Source organism: Schistocerca piceifrons, chromosome 2 (assembly GCF_021461385.2).
Source record: "Schistocerca piceifrons isolate TAMUIC-IGC-003096 chromosome 2, iqSchPice1.1, whole genome shotgun sequence".
In the NCBI taxonomy this organism is placed as follows: Eukaryota; Metazoa; Arthropoda; class Insecta; order Orthoptera; family Acrididae; genus Schistocerca; species Schistocerca piceifrons.
The window spans coordinates 29,502,671-29,528,202 of NC_060139.1; positions in this window are offsets into that span (position 1 = coordinate 29,502,671).

The window sequence follows — 25,532 nt, forward strand, 5'->3', positions numbered from 1 at the left end:
TGACATTTTCATCGAAGATTGGTCCAAATATTTTTCTTAGTATTTTTCTTTCAAATATCAACAGTTTTTCTTCATCTTTTTTCCTGAATGTAATAGCTTCACATCCATATAATGCTACTGGTACAATAGTTGACTGATAAAAACGGATTTTGAATTCAGTACTAAGTGATCTCATCCTTAAAATTTTGATACAGCTGCAAAAAGTTCTATTAGCTGCTGCTAGATGGGCGTCTATTTCTATTTCTGCTCTATTGTCTCTGCTAAAAAGACTCCCTAAGTACTTGAAGTGGTCAACTGCCTTGAAAGTGAGACCATTTACGGTCAGTGGTGTATTCTTTTGGAGTTTTTTACTTATGACTAGATATTCTGTCTTTTCTTCATTCACATGAAGTCCAACTTTCTCAGCTATTTTGTAATAATTTTGCATCATCCTGATTAATTCAGCTTTTGAAGTGCTTATTAAGGCTACATCATCTGCATAAGCAAGTCTAGTAATGTTCTGTCCCTGCAGTTGGATCCCTTGTGGATTAGTTTTGGTGAATTCTCTATCAATCTTCTCTAAGATAATATTAAATAGAATAGGTGAGATGGCATCCCCCTTGTCTCAGTCCAGTGTACACCTTAAAATTTTCAGTCTCTCCTGCAGGTGTCTTAACTTTGGATATGGTTTCTTCCAAACACATTTTAACTAATTTGATTAATTTTAATGGTATTTCAAATTCTTTCATGGTGTTTAAGAGTGTCTGTCGGTGTATGCTATCATAGGCCTTCTTGAAGTCTATAAATAGAATATGGATATCTACATTAAATTCCCATGCCTTCTCATTTATTTGTCTCAATGTGAATAAGTGATCCAAAGTGGATCTGTTAGTGCGGAAACCACATTGGTAGTCCCCAATCAGTTCTTCGGTTATGGGAATCAGTCTGTGTAGTATACACATCGACAAAATTTTATACGTGACATCGAGTAGGGCAATTCCTCTGTAGTTGTCACAGACAAGGGGATCATTCTTCTTAAAGATGGGGCATACAATTGCAGTTTTCCAATCGGCCGGTATGTTTTCTGTATCCCAAATTGTTTCAATTAAGGAATGTAGTTCTATTTCCAATTGTGGTCCTCCATTTTTTAAAACCTCAGCATATACCTAGTCTTCCCCACAGGCCTTGTTGTTCTTTAATTTCTTTATTGTTTGTCTTATTTCATTTACTGATGGTGTGGTGACTTGTATATCAACTGTATCTGGTTCTTCAAATGTAAAGTAATATTGTCGATCATTGCAGTTGAGCAGCTGTGTAAAGTATGTCTTCCATGTTTCTTGTATGTCATTCTTGTTTGTAAGTATTTTCCTATTATGGTCCTTTATAACTGTTCCCTTTTAGTGAATTTTCCCAAGGACTTTTTTATATTCTGGTACATCTGCCTTGCTCTGTGATGCTTGAAATCATCCTCCGCTTCTCTTACCATGTTGTTGTAGTGTTTTCTCTTCTCTTGTCTTAGAGTTCGTTGTGTTTCCTTGCGGATTTTATAGTATCTCTCCTTTAGTGTAATATTGTCCATGTCTTGTAACCATGCCTTCCTCGCATTTTGCCTCTCCAGTACTCTTTCTTGGCACTTTATATTAAACCAGATTTTGTTAGTTCGTTTTCTTTTACCTATAGTTTTGGAAGCTACATCTTGAATACTGTTTCTGAGGTGTCTCCATCTACTTTCCACGTCTTGCTGGTCACTATGTGTAAGTCTAGATTCCGATAGGTTAATTTCCATTTCTTTTCTAAAGTTTTCTTTTATTTTTTCTTCTGCCAGATTTTCTACATCGTACCTTTTAATTTCAACCGATCACTTCGCTCAAATACGATAGGACTAAACACAAAGAAAATATGTTTCTGCTCTCTGCGTTACTCATTACGGAAGAATTTTGTGCGAGTACCAACACCAATGGGTCCTTTCTTTATATAATTTCATGATACTTTTTATTACATTCTATACATTTTCAGTTTACTTTTTGAATAACATTTTAAAAAAACTGGTTGCTGGTATTTGAGGGTGTTTGCAGAGCGTGTTGATAACGGAGAACAGTTGTTTGTTTGTGGAGTTGTATCGTCGGGTTTCCGTAATCCACTTTCTGTCTACGTATGGGCTTCCTCACGCAATGCGCTGTGCGCGTGCTCTTCTGAATATCCTTCCTCATGCAGGGGCTCCATCTGAAACTAGCAGTGTCATTGAATGATGTAATAACAACGAAGTAAATTAGTCCATGTACTCAGCAAAGGACACGAACAAACACACTGAAAGTCTCCAGACCGGCAACGAATAGTGAATTACACAATATATATATCTAATCACATGCTTGTATTAAGTTATTAATAAAATGCGCTTGTAAATATTCTACGCGTTTTGAAGTGGAATTTCCATCTTATACGAGAACCGCGAGGTATACCTTGTTTTACGTTATAGGCCTTTTTATGCGTATTTAGTTACAATATATAATTTCTGATGTGTGAGATTGCAATTTTGTTTAATATGACACACTGTCTAGCGTCAACACCGAGATTTGCGTGTCCCATCGCAATCCTACGCATGAGGACACCCTCTCACACTCTTCAGGGAAATTTTGGAAATCTGAGGAGACAAGAAGTGCCAGTCTAACATTCTCTGCTGATTCTTGAAAGGTCTTTGCCTAATAATGACTTCATTTCTTTATACATTACGCCTAAGTTGTCAGCGGACAATTTTGTTTGACGTTGATATCAATGACGGTGCCCTCGATACCACCACAAGAATGTTTTGTTGGCTTGTCTGATGCAGACAGCACCTTCCGATAGACATCCACCCCCTGAGAATGGAACTTAGTTTATCATCACGTTGCGCCATAACTGATCATCACGAATCGAACTATCCAGCCGCGCTTGACAGTGGAAGCTAAACATACTAAAAAGAAGCGCATTTTGATTCTCAATCAGCGTGTCCACCAGCGGATTCCGAGGCGGAAAAAGATGGAGCAGCCTTCCGCTGACCAAATAGTGAGCATTCTCCGGTAAATGCGCAAGCAGATTCTCCAGCCACGCTTGTTGCTCTAGTTTGGTATCTCTCTTTTTCCCACTCATTCATTTCTTCCACTGAATCTTGCTATTACTTCAGAGCTGCTCTCGCCTTACGACCACCTGTCATAGTAATCTGAGGAAGTAGTATAGCAATACTGTCCTCTCATATTACAAATCAAAGATTGTCGTGACTCCTAGTATTTCATTTACTTGACTGATTCAGTAGGACTCTCGGCCATTTATTTCAGCACACACTTAATTTGAACTTTGAAAATAAAGTTACCGATCTGCTGAACGTATACGTCTGTGCTGAGTTTAAATTGGTCACTGCAGTACATTGATGACTGTTGTTACCATGCCTATCCTTCATAGGTGAGATCCTTATAAATAAATAATTGTAGTAAGTTTTGTACGCAGCTATACGGTTCCTAGGCACCAACGTGGTGGTTAATCCACAATTAGACATCAGCAGAACACGGATAATTTCTACAAAACGCGAACGAGATGGGCAAGCGTGAGTGATGGTGGAAGAATAATACCAGAAAGTCCATAAATGCTTTAAAGTTTTTATCAGTATAGTTGTTAATAGTTCCATTCGGTAGACAGCAGCCAGTGCCCGCAGCATGTGACAAGATTCACGTCAACGATCTCCACGAAGTAGATGACATGTGAGGCGAGGTATTTAACTGTTGGTAAATGCATCTTCTCAGAAGTACTGGATATTGCTGGAAATGTTTCAGAATTGTTCGTCCGTATTACAGAGAAATTGAGCTCATGTCCTTCCTATTACGAATGGGCCATCTGTGCTCCCTTCTCCAGCACTCACAATGCTGCTGGCTCCAGGGTGATTGTTTATAAATAATAATAATAATGGGGTGCAGCTAAAATTGTTTAAATACACTCCTGGAAATGGAAAAAAGAACACATTGACACCGGTGTGTCAGACCCACCATACTTGCTCCGGACACTGCGAGAGGGCTGTACAAGCAATGATCACACGCACGGCACAGCGGACACACCAGGAACCGCGGTGTTGGCTTTCGAATGGCGCTAGCTGCGCAGCATTTGTGCACCGCCGCCGTCAGTGTCAGCCAGTTTGCCGTGGCATACGGAGCTCCATCGCAGCCTTTAACACTGGTAGCATGCCGCGACAGCGTGGACGTGAACCGTATGTGCAGTTGACGGACTTTGAGCGAGGGCGTATAGTGGGCATGCGGGAGGCCGGGTGGACGTACCGCCGAATTGCTCAACACGTGGGGCGTGAGGTCTCCACAGTACATCGATGTTGTCGCCAGTGGTCGGCGGAAGGTGCACGTGCCCGTCGACCTGGGACCGGACCGCAGCGACGCACGGATGCACGCCAAGACCGTAGGATCCGACGCAGTGCCGTAGGGGACCGCACCGCCACTTTCCAGCAAATTAGGGACACTGTTGCTCCTGGGGTATCGGCGAGGACCATTCGCAACCGTCTCCATGAAGCTGGGCTACGGTCCCGCACACCGTTAGGCCGTCTTCCGCTCACGCCCCAACATCGTGCAGCCCGCCTCCAGTGGTGTCGCGACAGGCGTGAATGGAGGGACGAATGGAGACGTGTCGTCTTCAGCGATGAGAGTCGCTTCTGCCTTGGTGCCAATGATGGTCGTATGCGTGTTTGGCGCCGTGCAGGTGAGCGCCACAATCAGGACTGCATACGACCGAGGCACACAGGGCCAACACCCGGCATCATGGTATGGGGAGCGATATCCTACACTGGCCGTACACCACTGGTGATCGTCGAGGGGACACTGAATAGTGCACGGTACATCCAAACCGTCATCGAACCCATCGTTCTACCATTCCTAGACCGGCAAGGGAACTTGCTGTTCCAACAGGACAATGCACGTCCGCATGTAGCCCGTGCCACCCAACGTGCTCTAGAAGGTGTAAGTCAACTACCCTGGCCAGCAAGATCTCCGGATCTGTCCCCCATTGAGCATGTTTGGGACTGGATGAAGCGTCGTCTCACGCGGTCTGCACGTCCAGCACGAACGCTGGTCCAACTGAGGCGCAGGTGGAAATGGCATGGCAAGCTGTTCCACAGGACTACATCCAGCATCTCTACGATCGTCTCCATGGGGGAATAGCAGCCTGCATTGCTGCGAAAGGTGGATATACACTGTACTAGTGCCGACATTGTGCATGCTCTGTTGCCTGTGTCTATGTGCCTGTGGTTCTGTCAGTGTGATCATGTGATGTATCTGACCCCAGGAATGTGTCAATAAAGTTTCCCCTTCCTGGGACAATGAATTCACGGTGTTCTTATTTCAATTTCCAGGAGTGTATTATGCATGGGCACACGCATACAGGAGTAGGGGTTTGGGGTGAGGTGAGGGAATCGAGGACATGTGGGCTATCTCCAGTATAATAGTAGATATTAAATGCCCCACCATTTCAGACATCTTTGTTTTACACCGACTGACCTACTTCTGCCATCTTGAATTTTTAAAGCAGTACACTTGCGATACATTTGTTATAAATGTGAGAGGAGAAAGACATGAAAAAGGGGTACGATAGAGGGGGACAAGATCTGTCATTTAATCAATCACGGATGCGTGTGGCAATAGTGAGTTACAATTCAGTTCTCATGAGAAAGGAGACAATTTGTTTAGGACATGTTTTGAGGCATCAAGGAATAACAAATTTAGCATTGGAGGGCAGCGTGGAAGGTAAAAATCGTAGAGGGAGACCAAGAGATGAATACACTAAGCAGATTCAGAAGGAAGTAGGTTGTAGTAAGTACTGGGAGATGAAGAAGCTTGCACAGGATAGAGTAGCACGGAGAGCTGCATCAAACCAGTCTCAGGACTGAAGACCACAACAACAACAACAACAACTTCCCTAGTATTGACTGAAAGCGGCAGCCCTTCTGTGGCAAATAAAACTGGAGAAAATAACTCGTGGAACGATACAATTACGTGAAACTGTGATTACATTTTGGCAGAAAACAGGATTTTCATAGAAACTTTTAAAGACTATGACATGAGTAGTAATGGTAATACATCCACTTACGTTATCAATTTTTAATAATTGCTTCACTTATAATAGTTTAAAAAATGTTATGTACATTGTGTCGTGCCTCGTTCCACAACTGAGCAGCTTTGATTCACCTAGTTCGACGGATTCACAGTAAAAATGGAAATAAAATAAACATCTCTAGGTGCGCTTTTCTTGATAATTTGTTTTTATTTATTAGATTTTAATCACGGCAAAAATTTCAACGAAGACTGTGTGAATAGAACAACCCTAGAACACATACAGACACACCCATACACAGCATACAGAACGATTAGAAGCACTCTGAGAAATTTGTTAGGCTGTTGCAGGGTAGGTTGTCCGCAGAATTACTTGTTAAGAAAAAAATTCGATTCGTCCCCCCCCTCCCCCTCCCCCTCCCCCCCTTTCTGAGTTAATTGGCATTGAAGTTAGTCAAGCAGGTCGTTGTACACGAGAATTCAAGCTGCCCGCCGTGTACAGTTGGTGTCAGTGACAGTCACCCTGGTGCATCCCGTCCACTAGTGGGCGTTCCAGCTTTCATGGTCGGCGGCAGGCGGTGGGGGTTTTAAAATAGTTTCATTAGTTTTTACGGAAAGTATTTAGTAAGTAATTATTACTTTATGCTTTAACTTTGCTATAATTCTGCGCTATAAATTCTACAATCCAAAGTTTCTTCCCCACTTCTTAACTCAACATTACTGTAGAACCAGTGGACGGTTAGAAAATTTTACTACTTTATTTATTTATCGTATGATGATACAGAGCTTGGAACAAATACATACTTTTAAGAGTACACACTGTAAGAAATGACAAGCAAAATACAGGTACAGAATCAAATGTCCATAGTACTGTCCTAGTTATGTACACATTACACAAGCTCTTAGATTTCTAAGTCCAATCTGTTGATCCAGTTGAGCCCATCAGGTGATGCATGGTGGATGTCATTTATTGATTCCCAGAAGACTCGTTTCGGGCATTCACCAACAATGTGATTTATTGTTTGCAGGGCAGCTCCACAGTCACAATCCGGAGTTGTTGCCCAGCCCCGTTTGTGCTTTAGATATCTGCAGCTCCTTTGTCCTGTTCGGACGCAGTTGATGGTTCGCCGCTGGCGTCTGGGGAGCGTGAAACCTGGAACTCGCACGGAAGGCTCTTCAACCAGATGACCGTTCAACAACGACGATTCTTCCCACTGACTACTCCATACTTCGTTGATGTGTTAAAGTCGGAGGCTTCAGGATGTTGTGCAGTTCGCCAACGTAGTTTTCTTGACTTCAGACGCTGATGTTCCCCTATTAATATATCGCTGTGTACAGGTAGCTGGGGGTTCTTCTGAATGTTTCTCCAGATCTCCAGGAGAGCATCTGATCTTCTTAGAGCTGGAGGTTGGATGTTATTTGAAACTGGTAGCCATGCGGTGTGAGTGCTACGTATGCAGCCTGTGATAAGTCGCATTGTCTGGTTGGGTTGCACATCTATCTTGCTACAGTGACCACTGTTCATCCAAGTCGGACAACAGTATTCAGCGACAGAGTATGATAGTGCCAAAGCAGTTGATCTTAGTATTTGAGCGCTGCAACCACAGAGGTACCAGCAAGCTTCTGAATGATATTATTACGGGTCGTCACTTTTGCGGCCACTTTGGAGAGATGTTGTCGGAAAGTTAGGGACCTATGGACTGTTGTTTTATAGTCAGAGTGTGTGTTCCGTAGGTGGAATGCTGAAGTAACAGTTTTCTGAGGCTTTAGGCGGAGGCACCATTCCCTGTAGTATGTGTCCAGGATTTCCATGTCGGCAGTTATATGCTTTCAGCAGTGATGACACTCTGGGTTACCAAGCGGATGTCATCAGCGTATATGAATTTCCTTGAGGCTGTGGCTGGCAGGTCATAAATGTATAAGCTGAAAAGGAGAGGGGCCAATCAATATAGATCCTTGAGGTAGTCTGTCACGTACTTTGAAGACTTTGCTTCTGTCATTATCAGAGTAAACCTGGAAAAGTCTGTTGCTTAGCATGTTGCTCACTAGGTTTGTGAGTTTCCGACAGTGAATGATGCTCACGAATTTTAACAGCAGGTCTTCTCGCCATATGGTGTCGTAGGCCGCGGATAGATCCAAGAAAGCAGCTATGCTTACGCATTTCTTCTCATATCCATTTGCAATACGGGTTGTTAACGCCATAATGCAAACACTTTGTCATTACAGCTTCTACCAGGCCTGAATCCGGCTTGTTCTATGGGTATTTGTTTATTAATTGTTTCATAGATCCTGTTGTACATGAGTCGTTCAAGCAGTTTGTACGTAACGCTTAACAGGGCTATTGGGCGGTAACTTTCTACTTTTGTTGGGTCTTTGTTCGGTTTAAGGGTTGCTAATAGCTTGGTTTTCTTGAATAATGGTGGGAGATTTCCAGTATAGAATGTCTGAGAAGAAATTAGAAGGCCATTTGATAGTTGCTGGTCCACAGTGTGTGAGAAATTCAGGGTACATCCCAAATTTCATGTTTCTGATGGCTTCTCGTACTTCATCTTCATTGAATGGCTTGGAAAATGTAGAAGAATTTGGGGCTGCTCTTTTCTTGGCGTGGAGCTGTGTTTTGATTTCCCTTCTTGTCTGCTTATCCTTTTACTACTAACGTATATACTTGAGTTGGCGTAAGTAAAAAATGTTAGGTACTGCTGGGCATTTGGCGCTGCTTCTGTCCTAACTATTGTCCCATTTACAATATTTGTATCACTCATTTGTTCGGTTTCAGGAAAGCAAATGAAATCACGTTCGCCGGCACTGTCTCTTGCGGGCCGCTTCAATGTGCCTACGCAACGACCTGATTGGCTAACTTCAATGCTAATTATCTCGGAAACGATGCCAAACGCCGAACATAACTTTTTAACTTCTCTGTGGAAATGAATGAAATTGCTTGAGCATATTGCCAATTGTCTCCCAGTCGTACACATAAAGCTGGAAAGTTGAAGGAACGGGAAGAGATAACGTGTGTCAGTCAGCGAAGAATTACGGTTTTCTGTGCTGGTGTTCTTCATTACAACACGGCTCGGAGACATCATTTGGATGACTTAGCACGGGGAAGAATCCGTTCGAGACCACAGGCACTGCTATCCGAAGGAGAGGATGAGGTCGATCACGGTCAACTATAGCAGCAAATGACGGCTAAATTGTGCACCAGGGAAAAAAGGGACGCATGTCCAACAGCAGGTACAATTGCAAGACTGCTCGGAACGCAGCCTCACATTCCACAGTGGCAATGCGACTTCATGTGGCTGGTCTCATTGCCCGACAACCAGTACGTCCTGATCTACTGACACCCACAAATTGGCAGGACCGTTGTCTATTGTGCGAATAGCGTACGGACTGGTACAAAGAGGAGTGACGTCGCATGCTCTTCACGGATGCGAGCAAATTCAGTGTGGCTAGTGCTTCTACATATGGTGAGTGGTGGAAACGCATAAGCCATCCAGAAAAGTTGTCGAGTACAATCATTGTGGTGATCGAGGTGTTACGATTTGGGAAGGCATAACATTGCAATGGTGTTCTGACTTCCCCGTCTTTTAACACGGTACTCTCGGCAGTCAACTTAATGTAAAACTGTATTCCTTCTGTATGTGCGTCTTCAGTGGTCCATTCGACCCCGATTTCATTTTTATACCAGACAGTGCGTGACTGCATCGAACATCGCACGTCTTGGAACTAGGTAATGTTCAGCGTATAGACTGGCCTGCCCGTTCCACCGGCTAAAAACATGTCGCATGTCGAGCACGTGTGGGATGAAATGGACATGAGCGTTTGGCGTCACTGGCCGGGAGGCCCCTTACGGGGTAGGTCTGGCCACCTTGGTGCAGGTCTTATTACTTTAGACGCCACACTGGGCGACCTGCGCGCAGGATGGGGATAATATGACGATGAAGACAACACGACACCCAGTCCCTGAGCGGGGATAATCCCTGACCCAGCCGGGAATCGAAACCGGCAATCCGTCACGCTGACCACTCAGCTATTGGGGCGGACACGTGTGGGATGCTTTCATGAGACTATCGCAGCACGTCCACGTGCATCAACGACCGCCCAGCAGCTGTCAAGCACTCTGGTGGACGAGTGGAAAGCCCTTCCACAAGAACTGGTTTTCGATGGAGTTGGCTATGTCATTTTTCCATTGAAACTTACGTACAGTTGCTGAGAGACAGCCAACGTCAAAACTATACTCATTGACAACCTTGTGGCCAGCATGGAAGCACACATTGTAGGGCATGCGTTACTGTCTGTGATGATCGCACGCTCTACTAATAACCATGTCGCGCCTTTTGTGATGCCCAGGGATCATCATAAATCGCAGTAAATTCAGTGTACTTATTCTCTTTGAATGATAGCGTCACTTCTGATCGTCTCATCGTGTTTACCTTTCAGTTACCTACTTTACTCTACCGTAGTAGTTCTTTCCATCTATAGTCCAAGTTTTGTCACGCCATGTTACTTGTCAGTGACTTTCATCCTTAGGCTTTGCACACCAAATACAGGGTGACCGTAGACAGTCTGGAAAGTCTGCAAGGGTTGTGCTGAGAAACGTTGTGAAGAAAAAATGCGATTCGCTACCCCGTTTCCGAGTTAATTAGCAATGAACTTAGTCAAATTCAAGCAGCTCTTCAGATACAGTTTGTGTCTGTGATTCTCACAGTGTAGATGATAGAGAACGTGACTGCTCAGCTTTCGCTCGGATTCGACTCTTACTGCTTCCCCATATCTCTCTTGTCTGGTATTAGGAAACCAAAGAACATATTTGAAGACTTCGCCTCAGGAGGGCAGCTTGAATTTGCGCTCGCACAGAAGCCTGATTGGCTAACTTCAGTGCTAGTTAACTCGGAAATAGCTCAAAGTACTGAACTTTTTTCTTAACAGTTATTTCTCAGCACAACCTTCCCTGCAACACCTCTTACATCCTGAATGATGGAACAATTTTAACCATTGTGGGCTGTCAGTTTTATCCTTTGGAAGCACCACTCATATCGGAGTTCTCCCTTGTTGGTGGTCTCTCCACATTGGCACACTGAGAGAGAGAGAGAGAGAGGGAGGGAGAGAGAGAGGGGGGGGCGGGGACGCTCCTGTAGCGCTCAAGACAGGAACATCTGTCTAGCGCTGCCTCAGCAAGTGTATCATTCAGTAATAAAACGTTCTCGGTTTTCAAACAGCGTCAATTCGAATAAAATCCTCGAGCTTTCGATGACCATCTCCGCCATCGTCGTCAGGAGTTCACTAACTGCCAGGGCTGCTTTTTTCTCTTTTTATTGTGATTTCATTCCCCTACCCCATATGGGTAGGGGAGGGCTGTCAGCGGCACAATCCGCCACTATTCAGCCGAGTGACATGACAACTAATACAAGAATAAAATTTTACAATTAAGGCGATAAAAAAGGGGGACATAAAACAGAGTAAGGGGTGATAATGGAAGTAAAAAGACACTGACATGGAGACGTTCATGGGGGGACAATTAGAAAAGTCGACATAAAGTTTAAAAACACAGTTGGCCATTCGTAGAACACAAAAAAGACACTGAAGTCACATGCACAGGTTAAAAGTTGGCCACAGTATTAAAAACAATCCAGAACAACACACTTTATACGCACTTGGAACACACACGATGAATAAAACTGCCACATTGGACCTCCCTAGGGAGAGGCTGGAGAGGATGGAAAAGGAGGGGAGAGCAAGGTGCAGCAGGGGAGGCAGCGGGATGAGAAGAGTAGGTGTGTCAGTGGCTGCACCAAGTAGCAGGAGACAGGTGGGGCAGGAGATGAAGAGGGAACACAAGGCAGGAGGGAGTGCCGAGACACTGAAGGGAGGGCAAGAGAGGGAGGGGGAGTAGCAGGGGAAAGCTGCTGAGGAGAAGGGAGGGGGAGGAGAGGGAGCCCTGAGGAGGAGGCAGGAGGAAGATGGGGTAATAGTTGGTAGGAAGGGTAGATGTCAGGCGAAGCTCCTCATCTGGGAGGGGTAGATGGTGGAAGTTGCGTTGGGAAAGCAGGCAGAGGGTGTGGAGATGGAGAGAGGGCAGGACACAATGGTAAAGGTGTGGCAATGGGCTGGGAGTGGAGAAGAAGGCAGACACCAGGGGTGAGGGGGATCAAGGGGGTAGACAATATATAGTGTGTGGATGTGTTCAAGGAAAAGGAGAAGGTGGGGGAAGGGAATAGGTCATAGAGGATGTGCATGGGGGACAGAAGGTGGATGTGGAAGGCGAGGCGGACTGCATTGCGTTCGAGGATTTGGAGGAATTTATAGAACCTGGGAGGGGCGGAAATCCAAGCAATGCTGGCATAACAGAGTATGGGGTAGATCAAGGATTTGTAAGTGTGAAGGATGGGGGGACAATGTTCATTGGAATACTCTCTTTCAAATTCTGAAGGTGGCAGGGGTAAAATACAGAGAGCGAAAGGCTATTTAAAATTTGTACAGAAAGCAGATGGCAGTTATAAGAGTCGAGGGGCATGAAAGGGAAGCAGTGGTTGGGAAAGGAGTGAGACAGGGTTGTAGCCTCTCCCCGATGTTATTCAATCTGTATATTGAGCAAGCAGTAAAGGAAACAAAAGAAAAATTCGGAGTAGGTATTAAAATTCATGGAGAAGAAATAAAAACTTCACCGATGAAATTGTAATTCTGCCAGAGACAGCAAAGGACTGGGAAGAGCAGTTGAACGGAATGGACAGTGCCTTGAAAGGAAGGTATAAGATGAACATCAACAAAAACAAAACGAGGGTAATGGAATGTAGTCGAATTAAGTCGGGTGATGCTGAGGGAATTAAATTAGGAAATGACACACTTAAAGTAGTAAAAGAGTTTTGCTATTTGGGGAGCAAAATAACTGATGATGGTCGAAGTAGGGAGGATATAAAATGTAGACTCGCAATGGCAAGGAAACCGTTTCTTAAGAAGAGAAGTTTGTTAATATCGAGTATTGATTTAAGTGCCAGGAAGTCGTTTCTCAAAGTATTTGTATGGAGTGTAGCCATGTATGGAAGTGAAACGTGGACGATAAATAGCTTAGACAAGAAGAGAATAGAAGCTTTCGAAAAGTGGTACTACAGAAGAATCCTGAAGATTAGATGGGTGGATCACATAACTAATGAGGAGGTATTGAATAGAAGGGAGAAGAGGAGCTTGTGGCACAACTTGACTAGAGGAAGGGATCGGTTGGTAGGACATGTTCTGAGACATCGAGGGATCACCAATTTAGTATTGGAGGGCAGCATGGAGGGTTAAAATCGTAGAGGGGGACCAAGAGATGAATACACTAATCAGATTCAGAAGGATGTAGGTTGCAGTAGGTACTGGGAGATGAAGAAGCTTGCATAGGATAGAGTAGCATGGAGAGCTGCATCAAACCAATCTCAAGACTGAAGACCACAACAACAACAACAAGGATGGGGGAAGGATGCAGACTGCATGTCCAGCGGGACAGGAATTCCAGGAGCCGGAATCTGTGCGAGCTTTGTGTTGGGTGGTAAGGAGATGGGGAGTCCAGGTGAGGTGCTGCTCGAAGGTGAAGCCAAGGTATTTGAGGGTAGGAGTGAGGTGGATTGGACGGCCATAAATGGTGAGGTAGAAATCATGGAGACGGAAATAATGGGTAGTCTGGCCTATGATGATCACTTGGGTCTTGGAGGGGTTGATATGGAGGAACTTCTGGTTGCACCAAGCAGTGAATTGGTCAAGGTGGGTTTGGAGCACACGTTGGGACCGTTGAAGGGTAGGATGAAGGGCTAAGAAGGCGGTTTCATCAGCAAAGCGAAGGAGATGAACAGGCAGGGGTGGTTTGGACGTATCAGCAGTGTACAGGAGATAGAGGAGAGAGGAAAGGACGGAGCCTTGGGGCATGCTGGCAGAGGGATATAAAGTATTGGCGTTGGAATTGTGAATATATAGGAAGGACGACAGGAGAGGAAGGAAGCAACGAGACAGACGAAGTTGATGGGGAGAGAATAGGTCTGGAGTTTGAAGAGGAGCCCTGAATGCCAGACACTGTCATAGGCGTTCTGGAGGTCAAGGGAAACAAAGATGGTGAAGCGAAGGGAGTTAAGTTGGAGGGAAAGAAGAATGGTAAGGTGAAGTAGCTGGTCATCGGCAGAGAAGGAAGGCCGGAAGCCAGATTAGGTAAGGTGGCGGTGAATACGATGAGAGAGAATGGTCTCGATGACCTTACTGAACACGAAGGTGAGGCAGATGCGACGAACGGAAGAAGTATAAGAGGGGGGTTTGTTGGGTTTAGGGAACAGCAGGACACAGAAAGTCTTCCACAGGTTGGGGTAAAAACCAGTGGAGAGGAGGACGTTGTACAGGGTAGCAAGGACAGCCAGGAAGGATGGGGGGGGGGATTCCTTGAGGTGGTGGTAGGTGACACCCTCATGACCAGAGGTGGTGTTGGGTTTGGAGCAGAGGACAAGTGTGATGTCGTGCACAGTGATGGGAGTTTTGATGTCTGAGGGGGTAACCGAACCAAGTACTGGAAGCTAAGAGTGAGCAGTTGGAAATGGGGATCGTCAGGAATGGATACCTTGGACAGGCGAGAAGCAAAATAGTTAGCCTTACCGAGGTTGTCAGGAAAGGGTCGATCGTCATGGAGGATAGGGTAATGCGGGGTGGGATGGCTACCAGTAAGGCGGTGGAAGGCGACCTGTACTTGGAGGAGTTGACAGGGAGGGTGGAGTTGAGGTGTGTGCATGTCTGATGCCAGTCCCGGCGTCTCTTTGCTGTAAGGAGGTTCCAGATGTGTCGCTGTAATTGCCGGTGGCAGATGAGTATATCCCGGTCACGGGTGCAGAGGAAGGAGCGGTAGAACCTGCAGGATTCACGCAGAAGAAGGACAGCCTGTGTAGGAAGCTTAGGGTGGTGAGGGTGCATGAGTTTGGTAAGGAAATGAGCCTCCACAACGTCAGTGATGGTCTTCTGCAGGAAGGAAGAGGCATTGGTGATGTCAGCAGAATGGTGAAAGATTAGAGGCTGGCTTTCGACCTGTAGGACAATGGATTCCCGGTAGGCATACCAGTCTGCCGGGGCTGCTCGCTTATATAGACATGATGACATCATCAGCAGCCAATCACATATAACCAAAATGGCGCGCGGCTTTCGCGTGGCTTTCAACCTGTAAGACAATGGATTCCCGGTAGGCATACCAGTCTGCCGGGGCTGCTCGCTTATATAGGCATGATGACATCATCAGCAGCCAATCACATATACCCAATATGGCGCGCGCGCGTAAGTGGACCCGGGCAGCAAGCGGAGCTGTTGCCCGTGGTGGCAACGGTGACGACAGGTGGCGCCAGGGGCAGGTGCCACGTTTGGAACTGCCGCTCCCATGTCGCACATCGGTATTTAGTTTTTTTCGGTGCCCAACGCCCACCTCCTTGACCTGCTGAGTGTGTACCCCCGGTCTTTGTTGAAAATGTTGTTTAAACGAATTTCGTCCACTTCCTTTATAGTGGAGTACCAATATGTAGATGCATAAGCCAACACTTTTATATTTTCGAGCTGTGTTTTATGTCCGTTTTCTAGACAATGCTCCGCTATGGAAGACTTTGTAACACGCCCTGGAGTACGAATGGGGGTAGGTGACCCTTAAACTGACTTCTCGTTTCGTGACCGTGCGCCCTGACCACACCACGTACCTGGTAATCCCGCGGCGGGGTCGTATTGTTCTGCTCCACAGCTGGCTGTTGGCTTGCCTGAAATTGTATATCGAAAAAATGCAAGCGGGTTTAGGGGAGCCACTCAACATTTAAACACAACACTGTCCTATGTCTGGTATGAACATCTATATTCTGAGACGATAGGGAAACCACAGGTTGCACTGTTTACACTCTAAATCGTAAATGTTTATCCCAATTAACAATCTTGATGATTAAGAGTCCAAAATATCATTCGGACGAGCGTGCGTGTAACCGTCGCGGTGAGGCTGGTTGTTGATAATGCGGAAACGCGATGATCGAACGCGCGTCCTCACGCTCGCTACAAGACACTGGCACTTGACTGCACCCTTTTACGGTAACTAATATCTACTGATTCACATCAGTTCATTCTGGGAGATCGAACACGGCGCGGATGATTGATACAGTACGGTATGACACGCAACGAGAGGATACACAAATACGTTATCGACAGCACTACTCATTTTTAATTACATCTTGACGCACCTTACTCTGTAGTACTTCCATATTTAATCACTTTACTGTAATAGCACTTGTAGCAACACTTCAACCTGAGTACTAACAATGCTTCTTGCATGCAGAGCTACACACTACACAACATAACACTTTCGTGTCCCGTGCTCGACTCACTACAGACGCGGCTTACCGCAAAGATACTCCACAACTAACCCAGCGATATATCGTACTTAGCTGTCGTACCTTACAACATTTCTTTAGAAATGAAAATAATAACATGTTCATATTTCATGTTACATTATATCCTAATAAGTTCAACCTTAGCGAAAAATGTGTATTCTGTTGCACACATACTTGCCACTACTTAATAACGTAGCTGTGCTGTAACAAATGTTCAAACTGACCACCGTTTACATTCTGACGTAGCGCCGTAAATATTCAACTGCGACCCAACTTCCTATATTTTCTTTGGTTGATCTGCCTTTCTACCTTAAACTTTTGATCAAATGTACTCTGTGTACTCTGTGATGTAGGGATTCTTCGACTATTGGGCTCTTTTTTTGTCGTCCCCATATTCCAGCTAACTCTAAGCCTCGTCAACACTAATTGAAATTATTATTGTCGTTAAGATAAATTTGTGTTGCAAAATTACTTTATGTTTTGAGGGATTTCTGTGTAGATGTTGCTTCTGTTTGGAAATGGTATTCCTGAGCTTGAACATGTCAGCCGCAATTTTAATATTGTTTTCGTATTTGTAAATAATTAGTTGTAGGTTGCTGATTTATTCTGTGTGTTCCTTTTACTCTGAGGCAATATTCTTTGATTTTATTAAGTTCTCGCCTCTTCTTAAGGCAATATTTGTCAGCTGATGCTGCAGAATTTGAGCGAAAATAATTTTCTGTGTAATTAATTCTGAGGCGCTCTGATTTATGTTTGTGTCTTTCTTTGACTATGATAAAGTGTACAAGGTCTTACGCCCCCCCCAAACCCTGGCCATTTACCATTCCCAAGCTTCTCGGCGCCCCACACTTCTCCGTTCATGTCATTTATCAGTTCATTTCAACATACAATTTGCCCCCTCCTTCAAGGACATATACAGGTCAGCTTTTCCGATTTTTCCCTACTACATCTATTCAACTACATATTTCAGCAACGGTTCATGGTCTCATATTCACCCATCCGCTCTGAACTTTGTCGGCATTTTGTAGTCTAGCGGTTAGGGTTGTTGCCTCTGGATCACGAGGTCCAGGATTCGATTGCAGGCCGGGTCGGGGATTTTCTCCACCCGGGGAATGAGTGATTGAGTTGTTCTCGTCAGTTCATTCCCATTCGGAAAAATGGAGAGACTGGACAGTGAAAATACGCTTGCAACTTGTCAAGCTCTCTTTATTTTATATGGCGCTTGCTCTCAGTACAACGCTCCGCAACCGTGAGAATTGTTTGTCCGATATACATGCTACCAAATTATTCGAACTGACGCGGCTTGAAAACCAAGAACGTTTTATTCATGTATGCCGTCGCGAAAGACTCCGCGGACATGTACCATTGAGTGTTTTTTCTCTTATTGATTATCTGAGGGTCAATGCCATTGCAAGTTCAAGTTCTACATCTCTGTCATGCGGTATTTTATGTTAAACTAACCCTCTTGGAAGTATTATTGTGTCCTTGCAAAAGTCATGTTAGCTGGGTTGGTTTCTTGTGCAGGGTGCGGCAATAAAAACTCACCAAAAGTGAAGGACTGAAAGATAGCATCAAAGGAATTTGAGTATAGGGACTAGGGCTCGCAGTTTTCGCGGTACTAGAAGGTAACTGAAATCTAACATATCGACGTCTTAACTCAGAAAGTAATTCACAGAAAATGTATATGTGAACAAAATGTTTGGACAAATCAGTCGTAACAATGAAAACAAGAGAAACTTATAGCATCACAGACACGTATATCGTACTTAGCTGTCGTACCTTACAACATTTCTTTAGAAATGAAAATAATAACATGTTCATATTTCATGTTACATTATATCCTAATAAGTTCAACCTTAGCGAAAAATGTGTATTCTGTTGCACACATACTTGCCACTACTTAATAACGTAGCTGTGCAGTAACAAATGTTCAAACTGACCACCGTTTACATTCTGGCGTAGCGGTGTAAATATTCAACTGCGACCCAACTTCCTATATTTTCTTTGGTTGATCTGCCTTTCTACCTTAAACTTTTGATCAAATGTACTCTGTGATGTAGCGATTCTTCGACTATTTTTGGGCTCTTTTTTTGTCGTCCCCATATTCCAGCTAACTCTAAGCCTCGTCAACACTGCTTGAAATTATTATTGTCGTTAAGATAAATTTGTGATGCAGAATTACTTTATGTTTTGAGGGATTTCTGTGTAGATGTTGCTTCTGTTTGGAAATGGTATTCTTGAGCTTGAACATGTCAGCCGCTATTTTATATTGTTTTCATATTTGTAAATAATTAGTTGTAGGTTGCTGATTTATTCTGTGTGTTCCTTTTACTCTGAGGCAATATTCTTTGAGTTTATTAAGTTCTCGCCTCTTCTTAAGGCAATATTTGTCAGCTGATGCTGCAGAATTTGAGCGAAAATAATTTTCTGTGTAATTAATTCTGAGGCGCTCTGATTTATGTTTGTGTCTTTCTTTGACTATGATAAAGTGTACAAGGTCTTACGCCCCCTCTCCCCAACCCCTGGCCATTTACCATTCCCAAGCTTCTCGGCGCCCCACACTTCTCCGTTCATGTCATTTATCAGTTCATTTCAACATACAATTTGCCCCCTCCTTCAAGGACATATACAGGTCAGCTTTTTCGATTTTTCCCTACTACATCTATTCAACTACATATTTCAGCAACGGTTCATGGTCTCATATTCACCCATCCGCTCTGAACTTTGTCGGCATTTTGTAGTCTAGCGGTTAGGGTTGTTGCCTCTGGATCACGAGGTCCAGGATTCGATTGCAGGCCGGGTCGGGGATTTTCTCCACCCGGGGAATGGGTGATTGAGTTGTCCTCGTCAGTGCATTCCCATTCGGAAAAATGGGGAGACTGGACAGTGAAAATACTGGGAATTTGTGTGTGTGTGTGTGTGAAATCTTATGGGACTTAACTGCTAAGGTCATCAGTCCCTAAGCTTACACACTACTTAACCTAAATTATCCTAAGGACAAACACACACACCCATGCCCGAGGGAGGACTCGAACCTCCAACGCGGTTGAGGGCCCAAAAAAGGCAGAACCATCATCAGCATTCTATCTTTTCGATTCATTATGTAACCTCTCCCTCACTTATCGACCTTAATGACAGTGAAAAATTAAACCGCGTGTACCTAATGGAAATTTGGGAAAAGCAATCGTCACCGAAGTTAATCTGTTGGTAAAGAGGGAGGAAAGGGTTACATCTAAATGAAAGGAAAAATGCAAATGAAATTGGTGGAAATTAATTTTGAGAAAAGGGTAAAATTAATAAAGAGAGTAAATGTGCGGTCGTCACGTTAAAAATTAATTGGCGTTAATTACATATTTGAGATTTGGGGAAAATTAGGGTCGCCAGTCCCATGGACAACTACTATAATAACTGAAAATGAAAGATTGATGCACATATATTTAGCACTAAAAGCGTGGCAACTGAAGGTCGACACATGTTGTGTGAAAACTGAATGTTTGTCAGAGGTAATAAATTTCGCTACACTCTGACTTAATTTAGGAAAAGAATTAATAAAACCGGAAAATTGAAAGTTAATTTAGTGACTGAAATTAATATTGAACTTTGTCTCTGAAGCACTACGAAATTCAATAAAATAAGGTTAGTCTTGGGCTACCTCAACAATCATTTCAAAAGCTACTTGAATCTACGCAATTTATAAATAAGAGATTTAACTTTGAACTTGAATTAAATGATTCTGAACAATTAACAGTAGTAAAATTTAGTACGTACCAAGCTGTGCTGCAGTCACAGGTAAGCTAAAATATGGTAACAAAACTCGCACTCTTAATTTGTGTTTGTGTAATCTAAATATTGTAGCCAGTTATGCATACTTTAACTGAATTTTGAAATTAAAGCAGTGAAATGGAATGATTGTACTTTAATGGTGGCGTATGAATTTCAACGACATTTGGGTTCATTCCGGAAAAGGAAGGGATCCTGCTTGGTAATGCAATTGGGACAATGAGCAACAAATGTTCATGCTACGTTGCTGTAATTTTGAAACAGTTCGAAAAGCTGAGATCTGCCATACAGTTCTAAAACTTTACGTGCTTCCAGTCTTCCTTGTTGGTTGATTGAAGGTTTGAAGCCGTCGATCGAGGAGGTGGCGACAGTCACTCATTGTCGGCAGTCGCTGTTGCAGAAGCTGGATGTTGGCGCGCCTTCTTCTCGACACGGTCACCAGGCGAAACGGGCTCTTGGTGTGCGCCAGCTAATGGTTCCCGTCCGCGACACCGTGTCAGAAACTATTATAGTAGGTCGAGCGCAATTACATGCTGCCAAACCCCGAAAGCGCGGCAACTCGCGGGAGCGTCACTCAACACACCTGCTTCACCGCCCTACTCCAGCCAGACTCTCTCTGCTCTCGCTCCACGTGGCAGCGTTAACACTACCAAATATCCTAAGCACTTTGGTTCTCCACACGACTATCGATGTAATCGTTCGATAGCATAGTTTTCCCTAGGCAAGACCCAGCGTAAAAATACAAATAATATTTACAAAACAACCAATTATACATGCATAAATATATATATATATATATATATATATATATATATATATATATATACAAATAGTGAAACAGTTACAATATATAAAGACACAGAAATGTCAACTCTTCAGGTACAAAATAAGGAAAACATTTATAGTACAATAGATGGAAATAGGAGGATATGCATTTCCAGCGTTGCAATTATATTCATTATTAGGCACTGCTTTTTTTGTTCACTCTTTGCAGGAAGTCTTCCTTCTTTACTCAATTAATCCACAATATCTTCAGTGTTCTCCTGTAACAAAGCTTCCAGTTATTTCATTTTTGTCTTCCTCTCTGATCATGTTTCAAACCCATAGGGAACTGTGATATAAACACAGCTTTTCATGAACATTTTTCTGGTCTCTATGTTTGTGCTTTTGGTTTTTCGCAGCTTTCTCTTTATACAAAGCTCTTTTGCCTCCTGTAATCTCTGAAGCTTTCTTGTTTCACTCTTCTACTTTCGAGACCTCTGTAATAGACTCTTGTCTTAGGTAAACTTTTAGGAATCCAACATGTCCACCTACTGTTATAGATAGTGTTGTTTATTTTCTTATATATTGGAAGCCAAAATGGTAAACAGATTATAGTGTGTCCACTACACTGGTGTCCATAATTAAAGCAACAAAGGGATGTTTTGCGAGGTTGCATTTATTTTGCCACAAAATAGCATAAACTAGTGATGTGAAGTGGAAACAATTAAAGAATACTGAGTGTAATCAACTGCAGTATGCATAACGGTAGACAGAAATGTTCTTCATTTTTTCCCAAATTAATGGATTTGCACAAACCCTCTTACAACTGATTAATGTGCTCAGCATGGGGTGCGACCACCTCTGGCACCAATAAAGGCCTGACAACGACGGGATATGCTGTGAATGATGTCATCAGTCTCATGTTGAGGCAATTACTCCCATTGTTACTGCAGAGCTACTTGCAAGTCTCGGAGAATGGTTGGTGGATGCGGACGTGACGTAACCCGTCTCCCTAACGCGTCCCAGACATGCTTTATGGATTCAAGTCGGGGAAGCGAGCAGGCCAGGCTACGCGAAACAAAAAGTCAACCACCCCTGGTTTATAAGGTAGAGCATTATCGTCCATTAATACGAAGTCTGGGTACACAGGACCTCGCAGTAACCGCGCATGAGATCCCAAGATCTCCTCACAGCACCTGACAGCGGTTAAAGCTTGCTGATTCACCCGTAAAATTTCATGAAGAGGTGTTCGAGTGTTCAACGTCATCTATGCATTCTCTATCAATTTGTCACTCAAAATTTTATGACAACGTGTTAAGCCCTTATGGTAATTAAAATAATCTATAACGTTCTTTTTTATGAACCACTTTATACTCCGGGCAGCCACAGCTGGAAGGTGTAGTTAAATGTTGCGAAGAAAACATTGTTTATATTCACCGTGGTTTCCAGTTCGCGACCGATCGGAGGCTGAACAAAACAAAAACCCCTGTATTATTGTTATTACTATTAATATTACTTCTATTATTTGTGAGAGGTAGAAGTTATTAATTTACTAACACAATTTCTATCACTTTCTTATCATGTTGGCCTACTGCACCCATGGAAGCCTAATTAACTGCTGATGGACTGCAACGATGAAGACGACAATATTTTCTATTAATTTACGGGTGAAATACAGGCGCCGAAAAAGAAGTGAGAGAAAAGAAGGACTAGAAAGGGGGGATGGAGCCCCCGTGGTAGATAACAGATCTTCCAAAATGTACTGTTATACCTTATGAGCTTATGATTCAGGAAGATTGGTAGGTCATGTGCTGAACCTTTATGATTGATTATCATCTGGATTTGATTATCAAGATGATTTATGACTTGAATATGGCTCCCGTATAGCTGAAATTAGTAATCGCAATGATTTTTTTTCGATCTTGACTTCGTCAAATTTTAATTCTTAATATAAAAAAAATTATGGCAGACCGCTCGTCACCAACGTTGACAATGTCAACAGACGTGACCTCGAGCTTAATTCAATCCCTCTTTCCTAATTTTTTACGCGCCTGGACCTTTTGGGCTTGCAGTCTTCTAATGAAAGTGAACCAATAATTCACCTTCACCTGGTGCTTCACATTGGGCTACGTAAATGGGAAATTAGAAAAATAAGAATAAGAAGGAGAATAATAAAAGAAGAGAGAGGGAGAGGGAGAATAATAAAAGAAGAGGGAGAGAGAGAGAGAGAGAGAGAGATTCAAATGGCCCTGAGCACTAAGGGACTTAACATCTGTGGTCATCAGTCCCCTAGAACTTAGAACTACTTAAACCTAACTAACCTAAGGACATCACACACATCCATGCCCGAGGCAGGATTCGAACCTGTGACCGTAGCAGTCACACGGTTCCGGACTGAGCGCCTAGAACCGCTAGACCACCGCGGCCGGCAGAGAGAGAGAGAGAGAGAGAGAGAGAGAGAGAGAGAGAGAGAGAGAGAGACAGAGAGAGAGGAGAGAGGACATTGGAAAAGGTTGGAAATTGTAAATGTATGATTAAATCAGTACGTTTTGAGCGAAGAAAGAGCTATATAGCAGTGTTAGTTCTAAATGAGGTAGAAACGAATTTAAACAATTATGAACCCGTTAGAAAATGCTTTATATGATCTGTTATCTCTAGACGCCGTAGCACACTTTGGCACAACGCTAGCAATCTTTTTTTGCTAAATGCAAGGGAACGAGAAATCGGCGCTGCCTTCGGCACCTGCCGACCGCGGCGGCGGTAGCGGTTAAGGCGGTAGGAGGGGGCTGGCTATCCGTTCGGAATCAATAAATCGCGTCTCGGCGGTAATTGCCTATCTGCCGAGCGTCGTCCCCGCCTGTGGCTTGGACGGAAGAAACAAGCTTAGACACGCACCGTTAGCAGTTCACAACCAGCGGGCTTACGTGGCCCACAAACTTCACCAGAAGAAGAACATCAATCGACTCTTCCTTCAGACGTACAGATCACCACGTACGACTTCGGTGCTATGGATGTCATATCGAGAAGAGGTTCTGTATGCATTTATCGTCGGATCCGTTTTGCGGCTAGTGCCAGGTTATGAAAAGAGTTGTGCACCGATTCACCTGCGTTGATCGGTGCAAAGTGTGGAGTTAGACGCGCAAATTCCCTAAAAAGTCTTGCCGGAATCGCACCTCGCACAATCAAAACAAACATTGTCCTGCAGGCGGACTGCCACCTCTTCCTAAACCCTAAGCACCACAGTTTTGAATAGATTGTGGGGCAGTTGACAAATAATGTGATTACGACTATTCATCCGGATAGGAATGATTTTAATTTGTACCTAGCATCAAATCATGCGGATGATTCAAATGGCTCTGAGCACTATGGGACTTAACATCCTTGGTCATCAGTCCCCTAGAACTTAGAACTACTTAAACCTAACTAACCTAAGGACGTCACACAACACCCAGTCATCACGAGGCAGAGAAAATCCCTGACCCCGGTGGGAACTGAACCCGGGAACCCGGGCGTGAGAAGCGAGAACGCTACCGCACGACCACGAGCTGCGGACAAATCATGCGGAAGTTCAGGCGAAAGTGGGAACCAAAAGCACTGCGTGGAATTCGTAAGTAAGTGCCTACGGTGAATATTATTTCAGTACTGTTATATCTTACAGGGCTTCTTTCCTTCCAACCTCAGATCGGTCGAGTACTTCAGGTTGAGCCGTGTGGCTCGATCAGCGGTATTCCCGCCGCCGGTATGGGTCATCTTTCCGGCTTTGTGCGCAGAGCGCGAGCTGGCGCCACCTACCGGGCCGATCGGAAGCGAGAGGAAACGCTGAGGAAGAGGGAGTGAGTTTACTTTAGGACACCGAGCAGTAACGGCGTTTTGGGAACTGTGGCGGACACCTAAGGTCGGGTGTCAGGCAGCAAGCAGGGTACGTCTAGAAGGGGTTGTTTACCCGGGTGACGGCGCCGTGGCAAATATCGGCGGCGTTGAAAGAGACGTTACTGGGAAGCCGTTGGTGTTGTTTTTCCACTTGCTTCATGTCTCCTGGCATCGGTATCTGCGGCGGCTGGCTTCGTCGAACAAGCAAGAGGGTAAGGGCATTGTTTGTCCTGTAAATTGTGGTCAGAATCCACTACTGGGATCTGTACGGTTCACTGTATTTTCTTCGGCGGCCGTCGCTACTTCTACTGAGTCTGGCCTACAAGGTGTTGATTTTAATTGGTTTAATACGTAATGTTTTAAGGTCTATGTGGTGTGATCATTAACATTTACGAGGGTCTGGAGTGCTGAGACATTCCGTTGTAGATCCCTACTGTCAAGGTTTAACCGCCATTGAAAGATGTTTGCTGGTCCATGTTATAGTACCGCCTGATTATTGTATTTACATCACACCAAGGAGTTAAGATGGCCAGCAGCTATATATGTATATACACATTTTCTGTATCCAGAAAGGCTCGTACAGGACCTGCATCATGCGGTCGAGCATTATCCTGCTGAAATGTAGGGTTTCGCAGGGATCGAATGAAGGGTAGAGCCACGGGTCGTAACACATCTGAAATGTAACGTCCACTGTTCAAAGTGCCGTCAA